This window comes from Leucopleurus acutus (genome assembly GCF_964270905.1).
Source record: "Leucopleurus acutus genome assembly, chromosome: 7".
Lineage (NCBI taxonomy): Eukaryota > Metazoa > Chordata > Mammalia > Artiodactyla > Delphinidae > Leucopleurus > Leucopleurus acutus.
In genome coordinates this window covers 101,180,455-101,203,583 of record NC_139150.1, presented here as the reverse complement: position 1 = coordinate 101,203,583, position 23,129 = coordinate 101,180,455, and the positions used below count along the sequence as shown (strand labels likewise).

General features: G+C 47.4%; 2 protein-coding genes across 2 annotated transcripts in view; both read left to right on the top strand.

Moving 5' to 3' along the window:
- Window positions 1–23,129, top strand: part of ENTPD4 (ectonucleoside triphosphate diphosphohydrolase 4) — a 424,151-nt gene that overhangs the window by 41,056 nt on the left and 359,966 nt on the right. The gene's annotated exons all lie outside the window — the stretch shown is intronic.
- The window catches only part of LOXL2 (lysyl oxidase like 2), a gene marked incomplete at its 3' end in the record, with an annotated part of 101,383 nt that continues 97,596 nt past the window's right edge, over window positions 19,343–23,129 (top strand). The window contains exon 1 of the mRNA XM_082841991.1: window positions 19,343–19,429. The remainder of the gene's footprint in view (window positions 19,430–23,129) is intronic.

Sequence of the window (23,129 nt, the reverse complement as noted above, 5' to 3'; positions counted from 1 at the left end):
ATTGAGGCTGAAGAGCTGGCTTGGCCTTCCATCTCCGCCATCACCCTTGATCCCGTTTGGCAGGTGGATTGCATCTGGGCTCCAGACTTCACGGCCACTTAACCATTTCTGTCAACAGCCCCGTTGTGTGTCAGAGACCCAAACAAGAAGCCCAAACAAGAAAGGCCGGCCTTAAGATTTCCACCCTGAGAAAACTGCTGAAAGCTTCTCACAGAACGTGGTGGTGATGAACACAGAAGACGGGCTTCTTGTATAAACACAGAAACTCAAGGGAGGGAAATGGAGATTTTTTTTTTTTTTCTCCTGAAAAAGGAGAAGGGGGAAAAGTTGGTCTGTGGCCAGGTCACCAGAAGACAGAGTGCATTCCTAATTCCCAGGGTGGGATGTACTCTTTCACTGTATTATTTCTGTAAAATTCCCTGGCTGGCTCTTCTCGTTGTCCCTCCAGGTTCATAATTGGTAATTTTGATACCACCTTCCACCCTTTTCGTGATAATCAGAGTGTGAAGTGGGCCATTTTGGAAGGACTAATCATCCTCTTCTTGCCTGTGATTGCACATGACTTAAACTCCAGGAACCAGACTCAGCACTTTCTCCTCCTAAGAGTCCATCTTCTCCACGTGGCACAAGCTTGTTTTATTACCTAGATTTTAAATTCAAAAAGATTGAGACACTTCAACGTTCAATGGGCTCCACCCAGCCTTGTAAAACTCTTTATTTGGGTCATGGCAGCAAAACAGAATTTTCTGGAAGTTCCTGGCCATTCTCCGTAACGTTCAAATTACATTTTAAAATCCTCTTCAGCTTTCTGTGGCCCTGTTGTCCATCGCTCTGTCTGTTCCATCCCTGAATCCCTTTGAACATGGATCATGACATTTATAACTAATCCAACAAAGAAAACACCACATAGCGCCCAGTGTTTCATAAATATCTGTAGTCTAATAAAAAAAAAAGCTAGTTGCTTTGTCAAGTTACTAACTCTTTAGGTCCGGAGGGTTTGGGAAACACATATTTTACAAATCTTTTATTCTCAATCTTCTCTCTTCTTTCCAGATGGCAGAGTTTTGTGCAGATTTAAAACCACGTGCAGTGTGGTGTGAAGGGTGGGTGGAATCCCAGGCCTCTCTCTTCCCTCTCACCATAAAGTTTGTCAAGGGAGTGAAGCATTTTAAAGCTTTATGTAGAAAAACTTAGGAGAACCACATTTACTTCAAGTGGTTTCCTTACTTCTTAGCCATTTAGTCTGGGAAAAAAAAGGAAAAAGAATGCCCCAAATTAGGTATTGATGTGTAGAGGCAAAACAAGATGGGGATTTTCCCCAAGCCCAGCTTGGAGGAAATAATCTCTGTATATGATCTTATTCTAAGCATAGCTTCAGAATTTTTTTTCCTTCTAAATCGTCCTAAAGTTAGTCACCTTTTAAACCCCACCCCCAAAAGCACCAAATGCAGGGAGAGGGGAAGGATGGATTTAGCTGCATCAAAAGTAACAGTTTCTGTTAACAGCCATCACAGTCAGAGCTAACAGGTGGCAGACCAAGATGGTATTTGCAGTGACTAAAATTGAAAAGGGATTAATATATGTTATGCAGGGTTTCTTGTAAATCAGCCAGAAAAAGGAAATCCAAAAGAAAAATGGGCTATGGGAGGAGTTCCCTGGCGGTCCAGTGGTTACGACTAGGCTCTTTCACTGCCGGGGCCCCAGGTTCAATCAGTCCCTGGTCAGGGAACTAAGATCCCGCAAGCCAAGCAGTGCAGCCAAAAAAGAAAAAAAGAAAAATGCTTTGTGGGTGATCCTGAATGACTAACAAGAAGGAAGAAACTGAAGGAGCCAGAGATGTGCAAATGGAAATAAAGAGCTGCCACCTCGCGCCCTGGAATTGACAAACTTCAAGTGTCGGCAGTGACGTGGGGACAGTCGCCTCAGTATTGCTGGTCGTGGTGGACACTACTTCAGGCGCTCTGGGAAGCAAGCTGGCAGCACTTTAAAGTTAGCTGTGCACACGTCTAAGACCCAGCGTTCCCCAGAGACATTTCTACCTGGGCCCACGAGGGAACTCCAGGAGGATGCTCTCAGCAGTGTTATTTAAGTAAAAGGTGGCAGGTGTGTGCTGTGAGCACTGTGCAGCCGTTAGAAACAACGCGAGGTAAGTACAGCAGGGTGGATGGATCTTAAAGACAGTGCTGAATACTGAAGAAAGATACGAGATTGGTAGCATAATGCCATTTATGGAAATGGGAGGCCCACAACACTGTATGTCTTAACGAGGGTGTGCATGTTTCGACTATTATACATTGAAGTGGATGTGATGGGGGACACAGATGGGCTATGAAAGGAGGACAACAGAAAAAACTGGTCTCCTTGCGAGGCAAGACTATGCAATGGAGGAAAGACTGTCTCTTCACTAAATGGTGCTGGGAAAACTGGACAGCTACATGTAAAAAAAAAATGAAATTAGAACATTCTTTAACACCATACACAAAAATAAAATCAAGATGGATTAAAGACCTAAATGTAAGACCGGATACTATAAAAACTCTTAGAGGAAAACATAGGCAGAACACTCTTTGACATAAATTGCAGCAATATCTTTTTTGATCCATCTCCTAGAGTAATGGAAATTAAAACAAAAATAAACAAATCGTATCTAATTAAATTCAAAAACTTTTGCACAGCAAAGGAAACCATAAAACTAAAAGACAACCCACAGAATGGGAGAAAATATTTGCAAATGATGAGACTGACGAGGGATTAATCCCCCAAATTTACAAACAGCTCATTATCAAAAAAAAAACAACCCAATCAAAAAATGATTACCAGGGGGAAGGGTGGAGGGGAGGGATAGTTAGGGAGTTTGGGGTTGACATGTACACACTTCTGTATTTAAAATGGATAACCAACAGGGACCTACTGTAGAGCACAGGGAACTCTGCTCAATATTCTGTAACAACCTAAATGGGAAAAGAATTTGAAAAAGAATAGATACATGTATATGTATAACTGAATCACTTTGCTATGCATCTGAAACTAACACAACATTTTAATCAACAATACTCCAATATAAAATAAAAAGTTAAAAAAAATAATAACGGGCAGAAGACCTAAATAGACATTTTTCCAAAGAAGACATACAAATGGCCAAGAGGCACATGAAAAGATGCTCAACATCGCTAATTATTAGACAAAGGCAAATCAAAACTACAATGAGGTATCACCTTACACCAGTCAGAATGGCCATCATCAAAAAGTCTGCAAATAATAAATGCTGGAGAGGGTGTGGAGGAAAGGGAACCCTCCTACACTGTTGGTGGGAATGTAAGTTGGTGCAGCCACTATGGAGAACAGTATGGAGGTCCTTAAAAAACTAAAAATAGAGCTACCATATGATCCAGCGATCCCTCTCCTGGGCATATATCTGGAGAAAAACATGGTTTGAAAGGATACATGCACCTCAGTGTTCATTGCCCCACTCTTTACAATAGCCAAGACATGGAAGCAACCTAAATGTCCATCGACAGATGAATGGATGAAGAAGATGTGGTATGTATACACAATGGAATATTACCCAGCCATTAAAAAGAATGAAATAATGCCATTTACACCAACATGGATGGACCTGGAGGTTATCATACTAAGGGAAGTAAGTCAGACAAAAACAAATATCATATGATATTGCTTATATGCGGAATCTTTTTTTTTTTTTTTGCGATACGCGGGCGTCTCACTGCTGTGGCCTCTCCCGTTGCGGAGCACAGGCTCCGGACGCGCAGGCTCGGCGGCCATGGCTCACGGGCCCAGCCACTTCGCGGCATGTGGATCTTCCCGGACCGGTGCACGAACCCGTGTCCCCTTGCATCGGCAGGCGGACTGTCAACCACTGCGCCACCAGGGAAGCCCATATATGCGGAATCTTAAAAAAAAAGTGATACAAATGAACTTGTTTACAAAACAGAAACAGACTCACAGACCTAGAGAATGAACTTACGGTTAGCAGGGGAGAAGCGGAGGGAGGGATAGATTGGGAGTTTGGGATTGACACATACACACCGCTATATTTAAAACAGAAAACCAACGAGGACCTACTGTAGAGCACAGGGAACTCTGCTCAATATTCTGTAACAACCTAAATGGGACAAGAATTTGAAAAAGAATAGATACAGGTATAGGTATAACTGAATCACTTTGCTGTACACCCGAAACTAACACCACACTGCTAATCAGCTGCGTTCCAATCGAAAATAAAAATTAAAAAAAGAAAAACTGGTCTTCTGATTTTAGGCTGACCAACCACACCCACTTGCCCAGGTCTGCCCTGGTTCTCACATCCCAGTGAAGCCTCAGCTCCGGCCCGCACGGATCGTTCTTGCCCCATCCCTACCCATCCCTCTTCAACACGACAGCTGTGAAAAACGCAATTCCTATCATGACCTTTGTTTGGCAAAACCCATCCAGTTGGCTATTTCACTCCAAGGAAGAACCAAAGTGTTTAAAATGGCCCGGAAGGCCCTACGCAATATGCCTCCGCCGACTCCACACCTCTCTCACCACATCTATTTCTCTCCCCACTCACTGCTCCAGCCCCACTGGCCTCAGGACCCTCCCTGACTTCCTGTCCCATGGATGCCCACCTGGCCACCTACTTAAAGCTGACACTTCTACCCCTCCTCAGCACTCTCCGTGCCCCTTACCCTGCTCTAATTTCTCCCCAAGGTACTACCTCCTAGCTTATTCTTTATTCATTATATTCTTTGGGAGGGCTTTACCGGAATGTAATCCACAGGGGCAGGAGGGTCTCGTGTGTTTCTTTCGGTGTTGGATCCCCAGTGTCCGGCACAGGGTCTGATACACAAAAAAAGGCTCAATAAACATTTGTGGGATGAAGGAAAAGAAGATCCCTGCAGGAAGGGGTAACAATGGGCTAAGAACTGAGGGGTATGTATGCTTAACTCTACCCTCTGTCCCTGGGGCATGGGGGAGGGAAACCAGGCTCAAAGGACTTCCTTTACTGGACAGAATCATCCTAATAGCATCAGATTATGATATGCCAGACAGGCTGCACTTCATCACCTCATGTAATCCTGAAGACAACATCTTGAGGAGATGCATTTATTATTCTCACTTTATAGGGTGGGGAAACACACATGGAGAGGTGATATCACTTGCCCACAGCTACACAGCTAGTCAGTGGTGGGGCTGGGACTTGGCGTCGGGCAGCCTGGCTCCAGTCTACTCCAGAGCTGGCTGTCCGGTACGGCAGCTGCCGGCCACAGGAAATGTGGCCAGTCCTAAGTGAGATAGGCTGCAAAGTACACACCAGATTTCAAAGACTTTGTATCCCCCGCAAAATAAAGAAAATATCTCAATCTGTATTGGTTACATAAGACATAATATATTTGGGCTATACTGAGTTAAATAAAATAGTAGATTAATGTCACATGTTTCTTTTTACCTCTTTGATGTGGACACTAGAAACTTGCAAATTACTTGCGTGCTCACGTTTTATTTCCATTGGACAGCGCTGCTCTAAGTCCTTGCTTCTCAAAGCATGGTCCCCGGACCAGCAGCATCAGTAGGACCGGGGCCCGATAGAAGCTCTGAATCTCAGGACTGGTCTCAGACCTCCTGAAGCGGACTCTTCATCTCACACCATCTCCAGGTCAGTCCGAATTCACACTGAAAGTTAAGCAGTGCTGCTCTAGACCAGGAATCAGCAGAATTGTTCTCCAAAGGGCCAGACAGGAAATATTTTAGCTTCACAGCCCATAAGACTTCTGTCCAAAACTGACTTCACTCTGCTTTTGTAGTGTGACATGTGTCATAGACAACACGTAAATGCATAGGTGTGGCTTTGTTCCGATAAAACAATTTTTCTTTACAGAAGGTGGGTGGCAGGCCAATCCCATGGGCAGTGTCTTCCAACCCCTCCTCTAGACCACTACACTACGCTGGGCCTCATATTAGGGAGGGTCATCCGACCTCCAGATACCATCCTCCGCCTTTCATTTCCTTCTGCTCGAGAGTTACCACTATTCCTGCTTCCTAGCAGCTGTTACTTAGATGCCGCCTAGCATCCTTCCCAGACCTCCTTCCTCTGAGCACTACCTGGTAACTCAGACCAGAAACCTGCATGTCATTCTAGACTTCTTTCTTATCACCCTCTCTCTCCATATAATAATCACCAATCAAGTATCAGACGCATCGTTTTTCTTGGATATAAGTTTCCAGGCGCAGCCTCGGTCATCCTATCTCGATAGCTTCCCCTGAGTGCTCGATCAGGGGCCCCATGGGCAGGTCTGGGGCATCCCTCCAGCGCAGGAACTGAAGTCCACCTGCTGTCCAGCTGCAGAAAGAGATGTCGCCACCTGGTGGCTGCTCTAACCCTCATTTCTCTCCTCGCTCTCGCTCTCTGTTGCTCTCTCAGGACCTGAACTGCCCGTCTGAAGAAGCAACGTATCCTTTGCAACAGAATCACAAGCTAAAAGTAGTCATTTTATCAGTGTAAGTCCAGAAAGGTCACGTGAATTGTACAAAGTGAGAGAGATCTAAGTCTACTGTTAGTGGGAAACCAGAGGTGCTCCCTGGATAACACACCTGTGTCTCCCCGGGTCCCACCTCTGGGAGTTTCCACTGCTCGCTCACCAGAGCAGAGGGTGGCCTGAGGCCTGGAGAGCTGAGGTCTAGCAGGACAGACTCACCCCTCACCCTCACACATGGGTCCTAAGCTGGGGTGGTGAGGCGTGAGTGGCAGGTAGTGAGAAATCCACTTCAAACCAACACATTGGAATCGCAGGTAGATTAGTTTCCTGTGGCTGCCATGGCAAATTACCACACATTTGGGTAGCTTAAAACAACAGACATTTTTTTGTTGGCCTCAGTGTTCTGGAAGCCAGAAATCCAAAGGAGTCGGCAGGGCCAGGCTCCCCACTAAGGCTGTAGAGAAGAGCCTCAGTGAGAAGGAGGCCTGCCTGACCATCTGGGTCCCTGGATCCATCCGGGCTTCAATTCACTCTACCCTTGGACTCCCCCCATTTCATGAGCCGTGGTGCTTCCTTTTGTGCTTAAGAGAGCTCGAGTGGATGAGCTTGCAATTTCCACTTGCAATTAAAAGAGCACTGATGACTATAGAGTTTCCCCCTTGCAATGCAATTCTTTTTAATTAAAAAAAAAATTGTTTTGTTTTCGTTTTTGGCCACGCCACTTGGTATGCGGGATCTTAGTTACCCGACCAGGGATCGAACCCATGCCCCCCGCAGTGAAAGTGTGGAGTCCTAACCACTGGACCGCCAGGGAAGTCCCTGCAATGCAATTCTGATTCTCCCTCCCCAGAATTAGGCCACACTTCACAGGTTGAGGGCACAGTCCCCCTCACAAGACGACCCTCACTTCAAACACCAGCTGCAAGTTCTGAAGTCCCCAGGCCCTTGCATTTCTGACCAACTGGCTACAAATTCTGGGCTTCTCACAATACCCTCAGGTTCAATAATTCTCTGGAATGACTCAAAGAACTAAGGAAAGCACAATACTTACAGTTACAGTTTTATTATAAAGGATACAAATCAGGACCAGACAAATGAAGAAATATATAAGGCAATGTCTGGGAAGGTCCTAAACAAGCAGCTTTCCTGTCCTCAGTACACACCACCCTCCAGGCAACTAGATGTGCATCACTAACCAGGAAGTACCACCAAGTCTTGGTGTCCAGAGGTTTTATCGGGGTTTCATTACATCAGCATGATTGGTTGAATCCTTGGCTACATAATCGGATTCAATCTCTAGCCTCTTCCTCCAGAGGTTGGGAAGTCAGACTGATATCGTGTAGCCCCAAGCCCCAATCTTCTAATCACATAACTGGTCTTTCTGGCACGGCCAGCCGCCATCCTGAAACTAGCCAGGGGCAAACCATGAGTCATTTTATTAGCATAAACTCAGGTGTGGCCGAGGGACCCACGATAAACAACAAAGACACTCCTATCACTGGGGAGATTCCAAGGGTTTAGAGGCTTCCTGTCCAGAGCCAGGGACAAAGACCAGACAAATTCTTTATTAAACAATCCCTGACACACAGACTCTGAAAAAAAAAAAAAAAAAAACTGCAGTTACCGCAATACAGCCAATCCCTGCATAGCATCTGTACTCTCTCTACTCTCTCTGCTCCTCAATTAAACTGACAGAACTTTCCCTGACTTTGTAGGGAACAAGTGAATGTGTTTGTAAAAATATGAAAACTGAGAGAGGTACGAACTTCTGATTTTCCAAAAGGAGAGAAGTCAGGAACTGATGGTGAGAGAGAATGCTGGGTTGGGGAGCCATGCAGGGCAGCAGGGTCAGCTTTGTGTCTGCTCTCAGGACTCCCTGGCCTCGGAGAAATCCAGCCATTCATTCCACAAATATTTATTAAACAAATGTATTGAAATAGCAGTGGAAAGAAAACAAGGAAAATAAAAAAGCAAGCTCTGCTGCTGTGGAGCTTACATTCCAATGGAGAAGAAAACAAATGAATAACGTACCACAGTATGCTCCAAGGTTTAAAGGCTAAATGTAGAAATAAAACATGGAGAAGGTGTATAGGAAATGCCAGAGGGGTGGGGGATGGAAGTGAAAATATTACAGTCAAGAAAGTTCTCCCAGAGAAGATGGCATTGGAGCAAAGTCTAAAAGGAGGCAAGGAGACCCAGGGAAAGACAGTTCTAGCACAAGGAAACCTGTGGAAAGGCCCTGGGGCAGGAGCAGGCCTGGGGCATTTGAGGAACAGCAGTGGGACTGGAGCAGAGAGATCAAAGGGGAGACAAGGTCAGAGAGGCATGGGGTTGGTGGGCAGAGGGTCTGTTTTTATGCCAGTACCATACTGTTTTGATTCTTATAGATTTGTGGTTTTAAATTAGGGAACATGATGACTCCAGCTTTGTTATTCTTTCTCAAGATTGCTTTGGCTATTGGGGGTTTGTTGTGGTTCAACACAAATTTTAGGATTGTCCTGTCTCTGTGAAAAATTCCATTGGAATTTTGATAGGGATTGCATTGAATCTGTAGATTGCTTTGGGTAGTATGGAAATCTTAACAATATTAATTCTTCAATTCATGACCATGGAATATCTTTCCATTTATTTGTGTCATTTTCAGTTTCTTTCATCAATGTCTTAGAGTTGTCACCCTAGTATTTTCTGTTTCATTCTACTGGATTTCTTTTTTTTTAATGATAGTTATGACACACTAAATTGATTTTATGACCAATTAACATATGGTAACCTAAGAAGGAGCCTGCTCTGCTACTATGTAATGATGATGATAATGATATCATCTCATGTTTCTCAAGTGCTCACCAGAGGGCGGAAGAGTGGTAAAGACCCCAGACTCCGGACTTAAACCACCAGGTTTATTCTGACTCAGCCATTTCTGAGCTATTTGACTTTGAATAGGTTCCTTGTATCAGCAATGACCCAATACAGCTACCACTAACAGACACTCCCCAAATCTTTGCTTAAACAAAATCGAAGTGTTTTTCTCTCACATTTAAAAGCAGTTTAGAGGTGAGCAGCCTAGGTTGCTTCCTTCAGGTTCTCTCCTCCACCATTCCTAGAGTGTGGCCCTCATCTCTATGATCCAAAATGGTTGCTAGAGCTCCAGCCTTCACATCCAGATCCCAAGCTGCAGAATGGAGAAAATGAAGAGGGACACTCTCCTTTCCCTTTAAGGAGACTTCCAAAGGAAATGCCTTGCAAACTTCTGCTTTCATCTCATTGGCCAGAACTTAGTTGTGTGGCTGTGCTTATCTGCAAAGGAAGGTGGGAAATGTAGTATTTTCACCAGGTAGCGTTCTACCACTTAAAAAGGATGGTTTCTGTTCATTTGAGAAAGGGAGTATGGATGTTTAAGTCTCTGCCAAATAAGCTCTGTGTGCCTCAGCTCCTGGGCTGTGGTAAGAACTTTGGCTTTCACCCTCGAGGCGACGGGAAGCCAGCGCAAGATGCTGAACAGAGGAGTGACAGGATCTGAATGATATTTTCAAAGCATTACTTGGCCTGTGGGCTCAAAAACTGACTGTTGGGGCCAAGGCAGCAGCAAAAGGATCAGCTGGGCTATTTCAATCATCTAAATGAGAGGTGACAAGTAGAGGAGGTGAAGAGTGATCAGTTTCTGGAGATCCAGAGAAGGCAAGCAGGACTTGGAGTGAATTTGGGGGTTAAAAGGAAAAGAGACATGGGCAGATTTGGGGAGACGATCAGGAGCATAGTTTGGGACACAACCCAGTTGAGGTGTCACTTGGATACCCAGTGGTGAGTTGTACACAGGAGTCTGATGAGTTTTGGAGAGGGCCAGGCTACTGATATACATTCTAGAATGGGCAGCATATAGAAGTAGTTAAGGCGAGGAGCCTGGATGGGATCCCCCAAATCTGAGCCCTGGAGCCCTCCAAGGACATTAAGCATTAAGAGGTTGGAGAGAGACAGGCAGGCAAGTCATTACCATTAAAAAAAAACGGTGGTGGGGGGGTTTCCCTGGTGGCGCAGTGGTTGAGAGTCCGCCTGCCGATGCAGGGGACGCGGGTTTGTGCCCCGGTCCGGGAGGATCCCACATGCCGCGGAGCGGCTGGGTCCGTGAGCCATGGCCGCTGAGCCTGCGCGTCCGGAGCCTGTGCTCCGCGGCGGGAGAGGCCACAACCGTGAGAGGCCCGCGTACCACAAACAAACAAACAAAAGGGTGGTGGGTGGTGGGTGGTGGGTGGTGGGTGGGTAGTGTTTACCTTCAGCGCAGGGAGGCAGTTTGGGGAAGGAGCCTTTGGGTTGTGGGGATGTTTCTGGGATGCCAGTAATATTCCAGTTCTTGAGTTGGATGGTAATTATATGGGTGTTTGCTTTGTATTAGTTATTATGTTCATATTTATATTTTATGTACTTTTGTGTATAAAATATAAATTCTTAACTAGGTTATATTCCATAATTTGAAAAGTTTTCAGATGATAGATAGATAAATAGATATATAGGTAGGCAGATAGATATTGGACTAATAAGGAAAAACTAGGAGAATGAGACTGAATGGCCATCAATTATTTATATTGAGTCATAGGGAGCTGCATTTTCTTTTTTATCTTTCTTTTTTTTTTTTTGTTTCTTTTCTTCCAACAGCTCAGGAGCTCGAGGGATCCTTTAAAGGAAAATAATTCCAATTCCCAAGGTAGAAACTGCAAGGAGTGAGGGGCCATGTTCAAAGACTGGTGCTGCGCTGGCTTAAGCATCTCTGCTATGGTCTCTTAGCAACCAAGGAGGGCAGTAGCAGGAGACGGGCCTCTGACTGCACTGATTTTCCTTGTGTTGCTCCTCCACCAAGATTCAGAGAAAGAAGAACAAGTAGCCTTTGTTATCTAATTCAACCCCTCGTTTCCTGAAGAGAAAACCTGAGGCTGGGGTCCAGGAGCTCTCCGCCGTACAGGTCCATCAGCCTGGAGGAAGTACGCTGGCTGCTGCTGGCACATCGCCAGCTCCAGAGAATAAGAATAAAAAGGAAAATAAGATCTTAGTTTGATTATGAAAATAGTTTGACCTCGTGGACCCCCTGAAAGGGTCTTGGGAACCCCCAGGGGTCCGCAGCCCACACTCTGAGAAACACAGCTAGCCTAGAGCACTAGTGGCCAATTGGGGGATGGGTGTCACCTGGAGGAAAGGTAGGGCAGTGACCTGGGGAAGGTGGTGTTGGGGAGACACAACACTCTTCCCACATCTTTAGGGTGCCTCGATTTACTGGGCAGATCCCTTTGGTGGGAGGGCAGCGGGGGCTCAGAGTAACCCGCGGAATGTAACTGTGCGTCAGAGAAGATGGAGACAAGACCCCCAGGGTCACGGTGTTACCAATGCCAGCTGCGGCCAGGAGGCTGTCTTAGTCATCTCGGGCTTCTGTAACAAAATACCACAGACTGGGGTCTTAAACGACAGGTATTTACCTCTCAGAGTTCTGGAGGCTGAAAGTCCAAGCTCAAGGTGCTGGCAGATTCAGTTCCTGGTGAGAACCCCCTTCCTGGCTAGCAGACGGCAGCCTTCTTGCTGTCCTTAACTCGGTGGCAGGAGAAAAAGAGAGGGCTTTGGTCTTCCTTTTCTCATCAAGCCATGAACCCCACCCTGAGGGCTCCGCCCTTGTGACCGCATTGAACCCTCATCACCTCCCAAAGCCCGTCTCCAAATACCATCACACTGGGGGTTAGGCTTCAACATATGAATTTAGGGGGAGGTAGTTCAGTCTGCAGCAGTGTTCCTGCCATCGTGGTGACAAGCTAGCCCTTGGGGTTTGGGCCTTTTTTCTGAACCATGACTTCCCACCCTCCCCAGATATTTCAAACACGCAACTGCCCTTGCGGGCTCTTGGGGACCTTCTCCCCAGGGGTAGGGGCTGGCGACAGCAGGATTCTCACCTCCTCTCCCTCCCCTGGGGTGCTGAACTGGGTCTGGACACGCAGGAGCCTTATAAATGCCAGTGGCTGGAATGGAACGGAGGCAGGCTGTGTCCTCAGCCAACCCTGAGCAACCTGGGCAGGCCACTCTGAGCTCTCCGGCAGCCAGCAGGGCTTTGCTGGGCTGTGGCCGGAGGAGGGGCCCTGCCAGATGCCAGCCCATCGTGGGGCAGAAGAGCTCCCATTTCTGTCTGGCCCTTCCCCTCCCTGTTTTAGCTGCATTTTTGAGACAAAGTGGTCTGAGCTGGCAGAAGCCAGGTGTCTGGGAATGAGATTTGGACCAATTTTTTTTTTTTAACTTTTTTTTTCCTCTAGATGACTGTGTGAGGTGAAAGTCTCCATCTTCTCTCAGTAGGAGACTTTCGGGTGGAGGGGGCATGTGGGAAGTGAGGGGGGCAGCAAAATTATAACGTGGGAGAAGCTGGTCTTCGGAACCTGTCACCCCATATTCTGTGGCTTTGCCAAATTCCCAGGATCCAGTCTATGCCCAGCCCTACCCAACCTGTTCCCAGGTGTCCCGGGCTCCTCCCTGAACAAGGATTAAGCTGGTTTCCCAGGTCTGTGTCTTTCTCTTGCCACTTCCACCTGGACAAAGAATGATTATTCATCCTAGAAAATAGATTATATGAATGAAATTATACTTTAAAAATATAAAACCAGTATATGGATAGAAAACTACGGATGTCTGGATTGAGAAAGCCAGGACAGGAGGGCCTGATAGATATCCAGCCAACACAGGACCACCAGAATATGTGAATATGTGCACCCTGGAGAAAAGGCAGAGTTATCCCAGCCACTCCTGACAATTGTGCTTTCTGAGCAGATGTGTGACTCTAGGGCTCAGAAGACCTCAATCTGGATCCCGTTTCAGCGCTGCTGCTAACCTGCCGAGGGGCGGTGATCCCATTGACAGCTCTCTGGGTTTTTGGTTCCATGTCTGAAATCAAGATGCTTGGGCCAGATGTTCTCTAAAACCCTTTGGGTTTACAACTTGGCGCTGGAGAGTGCAAATGCTCAAGGCGGTGCGAGATGTGAACCACTAGGGGGCGCTGCCTCCTAAGAGGAAGCAGAAGGTGTTCCCTACCTTCTTGCCTATAAAGTGTCCACATTCGTTAAAAGTGGTTGTGATGCACAGATCAGTGGAACAGAATAGACAGCCTAGAAATAAACCCATGCATTTATGGTCAATTAATCTATGACAAAGGAGGCAAGAATATACAACGGATAAAAGACAGTCTCTTCAACAAATGATGCTGGGAAAACTGGACAACTACATGTAAAAGAATGAAATTCGAACATTTTCTCATACCATATACAAAAATAAACTCAAAATTGATTAAAGACCTTAATGTGAGACCATAAACCATTAAACTCCTAGAAGACAACATATGTGGAACACTCTCTGACATAAATAGTAGCAATATTTCTTTGGATCTCTCTCCTAAGGCAAAGGAAACAAAGGCAAAAAAATAAATAAATGGGACCTAATTAAACTTAAAATCTTTTGTAGAGCAAAGGAAACCACCCACAAAACTGAAAGACAACCTACTGAATGGGAGAAAATATTTGCAAATAATATGGCTGATAAAGAATGAATATCCAAAACATATAAACAGCTCATACAAACTCAAAATCAAACAAACAAACAACCCGATTAAAAAATGATCAGAAGACCTGAAGAGTCTTCTTTGTTCCAAAGAAGACATACAGATGGCCGACAGGCACATGAAAAGATACTCAACATCCCTAATCATCAGGGAAATGCAAATCAAAACCACAATGAGATATCACCTGTCAGAATGGCTATCATCAAAAAAAACACAAATAACAAATACTGGCTAGGATGCGGAGAAAAGGGAGCCCTTGTACGCTGTGGATGGGAATGTAAATTGGTACAACCACTGTGGAAAACAGTATGGAGGTTCCTCCAAAAACTAAAAATAGAACTACTGTATGATCCAGCAATTTCACTCCTGGGTATATATCTGAAGAAAACAAAAACACTAATTTAAAAAGACACACGCACCCCAATGTTCATAGCAGCATTATTTACAATTGCCAAGATACGGAAGCAACCTAAGTGTCCATCAGCAGATGAATGGATAGAGAAGATGTGGCATATATAAATAAACCTCTCCCTCCCTCTCTCTCTCTCTCTCTGTCTCTCTGTCTCTCTCTCTCTCTATATATATATATATATATATCTGGAATACTACTACATATAATGGAATACTACTCAACCAAAATATAGAACAAAATTTTGCCATTTGCAGCAACAAGGATAAACTTGGAAGGTATTATGCTTAGTGAAATAAGTCAGACAGAGAAAAACAAATACTGTGTGATATCACTTATATGTGGAATCTAAAAAATAAAACAAACTAGTGAATATAACAAAACAGAAGCAGACTCACAGATACAGAGAGCAAACTAGTGGTTACCAGTGGGGAGAGGAAAGGGGGGAGGGGCAAGATAGGGGTAAGGGGTTAAGAGGTACAAACTACTACGTATAAAATAAATAAGCTACAAGGATATATTGTACCACACAGGGAATATAGCCAGTCTTTTATACTAACTATAGGTGGAGTATAATCTTTAAAAATTGTGAGTCACTATGTTGTACACCTGAAACCTATATAATATTGTAACTCAACCATACCTTAATTAATTAACTAATTTATTTACTTATTTTTCAGCCATGCCGTGGGGGCTTGCGGGGATCTTAGTTTGCCGACCAGGGATCAAACCTGTGCCCTTGGCAGTGAAAGCGCAGAGTCCTAACCACTGGACCGCCAGGGAATTTCCTATACCACAGCTTAATTTTAAAAAATAAAATAAAACAAAAGTGGTTGTGATGGAACACTGCAGATTTCCGAATGTGAGAAAGCCAGATAGTAGGTCCTGATAGATAGCTGGCCAAGATAGGACCACTGGAATACGTGAAATATTTGACCAACCTGACTGCTTTAGCCACGATCTCCTCCTGAAGGGCCAGGTCCAGACCCATTGACACACATTCCAAATCACTTTCCCAAATGGCTGGACCAGTGTTTGCCTGATTGATCGCTGGTTTCCCTTTTGACTTAACACACAGGCAAGGTGGCGCCTCTGCAGTTCTATAGATTTAAACTACTGGTTTCTCCATTCTTCCTAGTATGGGTAATCGTGAATAATATCCACTAAAATGATTTCTACTTTAATCATGCCTTACAGGCTTTCAAGTGGTTTCAGTTCAATCTGATTCACTTTAACAGAGAGTGATGGCCCGGGATATGCGCTGCTGACCACAGAGGTTAGGGGGACACGGACCCGTGGTATCCGTGCACAAGGTATCTGTGCTTGTAATAGTTTTCTAAGAGAGATAAATGGAATATACAGATAACTGTAACACAAATAGGAAGTGATGCACAGTGCAGGAATGAGGCAAGTTAAGTGCTATTGAGCCCAGAGGAATGCGAGTTTTCCACCCCACAGGGCTCCTCGTTCCCTCCTCTGAACCTCTGCCTGTGCCACCTCGCAGGGCGGGGTCTTCCTGGGGCCCCCCGGCCCCCCTCCCCCCGCCCCCGTGCTTCCCTCACATTCTCTCCTCCTTACTCAGCTTCGGTTTTCTCCGGAGCATTTGCCCCCTCCTGACTCCCATATTTCATTGTTTCTATGTATCGGTGTGTGTCTTGCCAGCCTCCCCGCACTGACCAGCACATCAGCCGGGCCTCCACTGAGTCTCAGGCTGTGCTTCCGGGATGGGACACGCCCAGACAGTTAGGAAGGTGATTTGGCAACAAAACTCGAGAGCCAAGAATAAAAGAGAAAACAGTCCACGCCCTTGGACTCATCATCGCGCCCTGGGAACGTGATTCCCGTGGCCCCTGTGGGGTGGGGTCGGGCAGGAAGGCGCTGCCTCCCAGCTTGACTCAGGCAGGGAGTCTGCGCAGTGCGGTGCCCTCCCGCCCGCAGCCTTGCAGCGCGGCAGGAGTGCACAGCGACATGTGGTGCAGCGTCACGCGGCAGGGACTGTTCTGCACCCACTGTGCATCCAGCCCTTTCATTCCTCTAGGAGGTTTTGAGTGAAGTGTTTCCTACAGATGAGGCAAGTGAGGCAAAGGAGTCACCCGTCCAGGGCAGGAAGTGGCGGAGTCAGGATTGGAACCCAGGTCCTCTGACTGCAGAAACGCACTCAGAATCTGTTGGGTGGCCCTGCCTGTGGGGCAGCACAGAGCCTGGGACATGAGGGTGGCACATACAGACTTAGAGCCATAAAGCATATACTCTTGATATTTCATCTAGAGCAAGGGTCTACTACCTTCCTGAAGTGGCCTCCCAGGTCTCTGGTCCAATTCAACAGAAGTGCATCAGTGAGCTACTCTGTGTAAGATTCAAATACTCACTTTCTCTTGGGAATGTGGGTTGGTGAGCGAAGCACAAGCGGACTTGTTGAAGCCTCCAGTGTGCAGCCACTTAAACTTGCAAGAGGGGTCATGTACCCTTTGGTGATCCCAGCCTGACCACTTATCAGCTCTGTGACTCTGGGGAAATCACCTAGCCTCTCTGAGCCTCGGCTTTCTCATTCGTAACAATTAGCAGGAACCGCATAGTAGCTGCTCAATATTGTCTTGGTGTAATTTACGCTAGTAACAATCGTAAACACCTTGATGTCTAAGAGTAGAGAAATGACACTATGGAACATGGTCGCTTTAGAGACTGAAATAGTCTAAAGCCATTTAGAAGGACATTGAAAAATGTGCACAAAACAATATCCTTTTAAAAAAAAAGCTGGACACAAAAATTCTGTGCACAATTTGGTTTTAAAAGATATGATGAAAGAAATAGTCCAAAATGTTAAACGTTTCTCTGTGGGTGAGAGGACAACAGGGTGAAAGTTTTTTTCGTTATACTTTCTCATATTTTCTGAATGTTCCACAGGGAGGTTGCATTATTTTCATAATCAGGCCAAACAGCATTTATAAAGTGTTTCATTTTATACCTTATTGGTTAATTCTTTACAGGAAGGGTAGGATTAGAAGAAGAGGGATCAGAGAAAGTGTGGGGGGAAGAGGAGAGAGCTCAGTTCCACTGGTATTTATTGAGCATCTGCTGTGTGCAGGCACTGTGTAGGGTGCTCACTGCGATAGCTAAGTGAGATCTCAAAGAACTAGGTGTTGCTGAGCAGACAGGCAAGGGAATGGCGTGTGCAAAGGCCCTGGGGTGTGAAACAGTCATGGAGAACAGTTAGTAAGGTCTATGGGGGTGAGGGGAGAGTGTGGCTGGGAGATGGGCAGGCTGGAAATGCCCTTGAGGGGGGCCCTGTCAGCTGTATCAAGCAGTTCAGGCCGCATCCTGAGGGCCCTGGAGTTACTTTGAGCTTTTATTTTCAGTTGAAATTTTTATTGAGGTAACTGTAGGTTCACATGTCATTGTAAATACTAATACAGAGAGAGCCCTCATTCACTTTGCACAGTTTCCCACAACATTTTGCAAAACTCTAGGACAATATCACAAGGAGACATTGATGCAATCCTCTGACCTTATTCAGATTTCCTCAGTTTTACTTTGTGTGTGTGTAGTGTGAGTGTGCTTGTGTATATTAAGTTCTATACAATTGTACCACCTGTGTAGCTTCTTGTATCCACCATCACAGTCAAGATACTGAACAGTTCCACACCACAGGGGTCCCTCCTGTTGCCCTTTTAGAATCACACCCACCTCCCTCCCGGCCCTTCCCTCCACTGCCCACCAGACCAGGGGATTGATTCAGTGTGGACGGTAGGGAAGAGGGCTGAAGAGGGGTCCCAGGGGTTGGGGTGCCAAGTTTGGGGCTCGCTAGGTTAGCTGTGGCTATGGGAATGTCCTAGAGACCAATGGATTTACAAGCCCACGGATTTGGAGACAAGTCTGAGCTGGAGGCTGAGACTGGGAGTCCCCACCTATCAGGGCTGGAGCTGCTGGTTTGTTGGAAGGGAGCAGAGTGGGAGGAGGGCACTGAGGACGGACCCCGAGGAGGATCACCATCCTGCCCAGCCAAACCTTGCTCTTGCTTAGGAAGCCCTGGGAATCTCCTTAGAGGGCTCCCCCAGCCCGCATGACCCCCTCACTTTGCCCCCAGTGTGAGCCTCAGAGCCAGGCATGGAATGTCCTTCTGCACGACATGCACCCTTAGCTGTATCGGGTTCAGGCCCCTGACCGCAGGGCTTGCTAACCCTGGCCCTGCCAGGTGGGGAAGGACCTTAGAGGTCACTGAATCCAAAGCCTTTAATTTACAAAGGAGAAAACGGATTCTCAGAGGAGAGAGAGGCTCGATCTGCTGGAAGAAAGGGGGCTGTTTGTAGTCACCTCCGGAAACTGCTTTGCCCGTAAAGGAGAAACCCAGGAGAGGTAGATGAAAGTATCTGAACTCTTTCAGTCATCAGTTTTTATTGAGCGTCTACTACGTGCCAGTCAGTGCTGGGCTTTCTGGATACGGAGATGGGTTAGGCACGAGCCCTATTGCTGGCGGATAAGAACACCGAAGGGTTAAATTCCGGGAGCTCGGCGGGGGGGCGGGATGGCGGGTCGGGGCGTGTAGAGGAATCTCCCAGAGGAAAAGCCCTCTCCCTAGCTTCTCAGGCTCCGGAAACCTGGGCGAGAAAAGCCTGGGAAGGGCTGCGCCGCTGGCACGCAGCCTCCCCCGCACAGCCCCTCAGGCCAGGGGAGCTGCTGCTCTCGAATTACAACAAAAGGGGCGGGAGGCCGCGCCTGCTGCGGTGGCCGCCTTCAGGGAAGGGGGTGGGTCTGGGGAGGGGTTTGCGGTCCGACGCTGGTTAAAAGTACCGGGAAAAGGGTTGGAGAGCGACACCAGCCCGCGGCTTCCTAAACTTGGAGGTCGGTTTCTCCAACGGCCGGAGAAGTCGGCTCGCCCCCTCAGCTCGGGAAAGGGGCTCCGCGGCGACGGGCGCAGAGAGGGGCCGTCGTGGAGAGCCTGGCCCCAGTCGAACGAGTGCGCACCCCTGCTGACAAGTAAGAGCGCTGCCTGCGCCTCCCTCTCCCCACGGCGGTTCGCGGGAAAGCGGGGGTCCCGGTGGGGTCTCCAGGCGCCGCTCCCCGCGGGCCGCCTCTCAGCAGTGCTTGGGGTTCCCGGGAGCTGAGAGGCGGCACACAGAGCGAAGGCTCCTTGCTCGGAGACGCGAGGACGTGCAGGCTAACGGGTCCCGCTCCCGACTCGGGCGGACCCACCCAGCCCCACCTCGCCTGAATCCGGAGAGCTCACGCAGCAGGGGCGCCCCCGGGAGCTGGGCGCTCGGTTCCTGGCTCGCCAGGGGCGCCTGCGACCAGACAGGACAGAGTCAGACGAGACCCACTGCGTGCTAGGTGCCTAGGAGGGTGCACCGTGGAGCCGCGGACACCGGGGGCTGCGCTGGTGCCAGGAGTTCTGGCTTTTGAGGATGCGGAGCGCGCGGGGGACGGGGGCGCACTGGGGTGTCCCCGGAGCTGTGGCTTTGGGGATGTGGAGCGCACGGGGCTGGGGGTGGGGAGTGAGGGCTAGTGAACGAAGGAAAGCCCTGAGTCCGGTGGACGGAGAGGCGCGGTCCGCACCTCAGGTATTCACTCCTGGCTGGTCAGGGTACCAGGAAACCTCTCCCGCCAATTATCAAGGGGAGGCCCTGGAGTAGGAAAGAGCCAGCACAAGCTAACCCACGGATGGTCTACGCAGGATCGCCCCGGGGCTAATCCTGGTCTTAACGCGGATACTCCTTCTGCCCTCAGTGCCCGCAACTTTTACGCAGGCGCTTTGAACACCGCGCTTCCGCCGCCCCCGCCCCCCCCAACCCGCCGCCCAGCCAACCCCCCATCTGGAGCCCTCTGGAGTAGCTGCCTGCCAGAGGTGTCGCTGTAAATCAGCACCGGAATAGAAATGATTGGAAGAAACAGACGAGATTCCTACTTCGTCATCCCTCACCCAGCCCCGGGAAAGACCACCAAAAATCAGCGAGGGTGGGGCGAGGGGACGCTGCGAAACACCACTGGGGAGGGGACTGAACTTCTCCTGGCTAGGAAACCTCGAGTCCTGATGAGAGGACAGAGAGGAATGAAAGTCAGAAACATGCCCCAAATTAATTTCGTCCCCTGAAGTCTTGGAACTGCGGAGATCTTCAAATCAGTCCAAGGGATTCTTTTTGCGGAAAGGGAAAAGTGCTGAAGTGGAGACTCGAATCCGTGTCCCCTCCTCCAGGCCCCGCTCCTACCCCGCCGCTAGCCTGTCTGTCCCTGACCCCCAAAAGGCCGTTCGTCACCCTTGGTGGAATTATTTCGTTATTTATGGTGTATTGTGTACTTAATGGTCGGGGATGGGGCTTAGGACGGAGTCGAAGTGCTCATTTCCCTGGTCAGTTCCCAGATGAACGACTGACTCCCTGGACTCTCCCTTAGCTAAATTATTCATCTCTCGCCCCCCCCCCTTTGTCCTGTTCCCCTTCCTGGTCCCTAGTATCTGTCCCTGGAGTGAGCAGCAAACCCATGTGTGTGCCTCTCCGTGACTTTGTGCTAAAAAGTGATTTGGTCTAAGGCCACTTAGCCATTAAGTGGCAAAGTTGATTAGGAAACTTAAGCCTGAAGACAAAGCGTCCACTTGATGTTACAGGTTGGCTGACATTTTGGTGCATGGCAGACGGGAGAGGCTACGAAAATGTTTTCATCTATCTCCTTTACAGCTCGGCTCCTTGCCTGGCCTCTCCTGGCCTTTTCCCAAATTCTTGTCCTCTGACCCCTGGCTGACCAGTGTACAAGGGGCCTTGTGAATGAGGCAGATTTTCTGTGCTTCTGGTGGTGACCATTAGTGAAGCTTTCTAGTGTCCTAGAAAATGCTACACTGTTTATTTAAACATCATTTTTTTATTCGGAAACATTTCAAATATAAACAATAGTAGGGAGAAGGCCCCCCATATACGTCTCACTCAGCTTCAACAGTTACTGACATTTTGCCACGCTTGCCTCATCTACCCCTTTCTTATTTCTTTTTCAGGGAAGTATTTTAAAGCAAATCCGAGACATAAAATCATTTCATTCTTACATATTTCAGCGTGACCTCTAAAAATATTAAATAACCATTATGCCGTTAATATACTTAAGAAAATTAACAATCATTCTTTGGTATCATCTAATACCTAGTCCAAAAAAATTCAGATTTTTCCCCCAATTTTCCCCCAAATGTCTTTTTACAGTTGACCGGAGTTTGTTGATTTGTATAATTTATGTTCATCTTATGTTATTCTTTGCAAACCACTTTTCTGTCCACCGTGTTATTTGATTCTTACAACTTCCCACTAAAGAGCGAGGTGGGTTTTGTTGAATGCACGCTATAGTTGAGTAGACTGGCCAACAGATAAGCTGTCCAGATGGCACAGTTGGTGACTGGCCTAGCCAGGACTTGACCCAGCATCCTTAGTCCTGGGCAGTGGTGGTTCTGTTTCTCAGCGCTGCTCAAGGAATATAAGTTGTGCTCTGATGCGTTCATCCTGGCTCTGGCGCGTTCATCCTGGCTCTGGCTTCCTCCTGGGCTTACCACTTCCTGTACACCTGCTATCAGAAATCCCAGTGTAAATACTGAGTACTTGGCCATTTGGTGCTAGAGGTAAATCAGCTGCAAAGTCAGGAAGCCTGGGCTTATTTCCCAGCTTCTTGTAAAACTGTAGGAAAGCAACTCACCTCTTGAGAACTCAGGGTGGCCCTCTCTGAGGTAGGAGTCGTCATCCTTCTCCATTCTCTGGCTCCTAGTTCTGAAAGTAGGGTGAGCGAAATGACTGGAGTTGGAATTCCTGGAAGAGACCAAGGGCTCAGAAAGAAATCTCACTGAGAACAATTACCCCTCGCTGATCATTGCCCAAGTATTCTGGCCGCTGGCATCTTTAGTTGGAGGCAGCTGAAATTCTATGGCAGAGGAGAGGCTCCCCTCTGAGGTTCTTCATTTATGGACAACTTTGTTTATTCTGCCGTTGTCTGATGAGGATATAGGACACCAGAACTTTTTACTTTTAGCATTTTTACTACTTGTGTTTATTTGCTTTGGAAGGGGGTGATAACGAAGTCATTTTTACATCTTATTAATGAGACTCATTGGAATTCTCCTTTCTTGGCTGGCTGTGTGGGAAGAAGGAATCTCTTATTTCTTGATGCCTAGATTTTCTGCTCTCATGTTCATGGCCCTGAAATAGACATCGAATGAACAGACCTTCCACAAAACAGCCAGTTAGGGAGAGAGAAACTGGTTGCTCCAAACCCATTATTCAACCGTAGGAGCTCCAAAGGGACAAAGCATTACCCTTTAACCACACCATCCTCTGGCATCCATGAATTCTCTTCCCCCTCAGCTAACAGGCTGTCTCCAAGGGGGTAGAATTTCTAGGTGATTCCATGTCAGCAGCTGCTGTGGTTTTCTTCCTGTTACAGTTTTGGGAGCTTTAGGAGGTATATTTCCTTCTCCTGGGGTTGCCTGGGTTCAGAAGGACAGCTTGTAATGACTATTGTTCATTTCCCTCTGGAGAAGGGTATTGTGGTCAGTCTGCATGTCAGTGTCACACAGTCCCTCCTGTACTCCAGACCCGGGGGCCACGAGACCTCAGATGAAGTAGTCACAGCCTGTCCTGTTCCAGATCCATAGAACCAGCAGGACTGGCAATCGTGGGCCAGCAAAAGGAAAGCCAACTTGATGCCCAGAGAGACA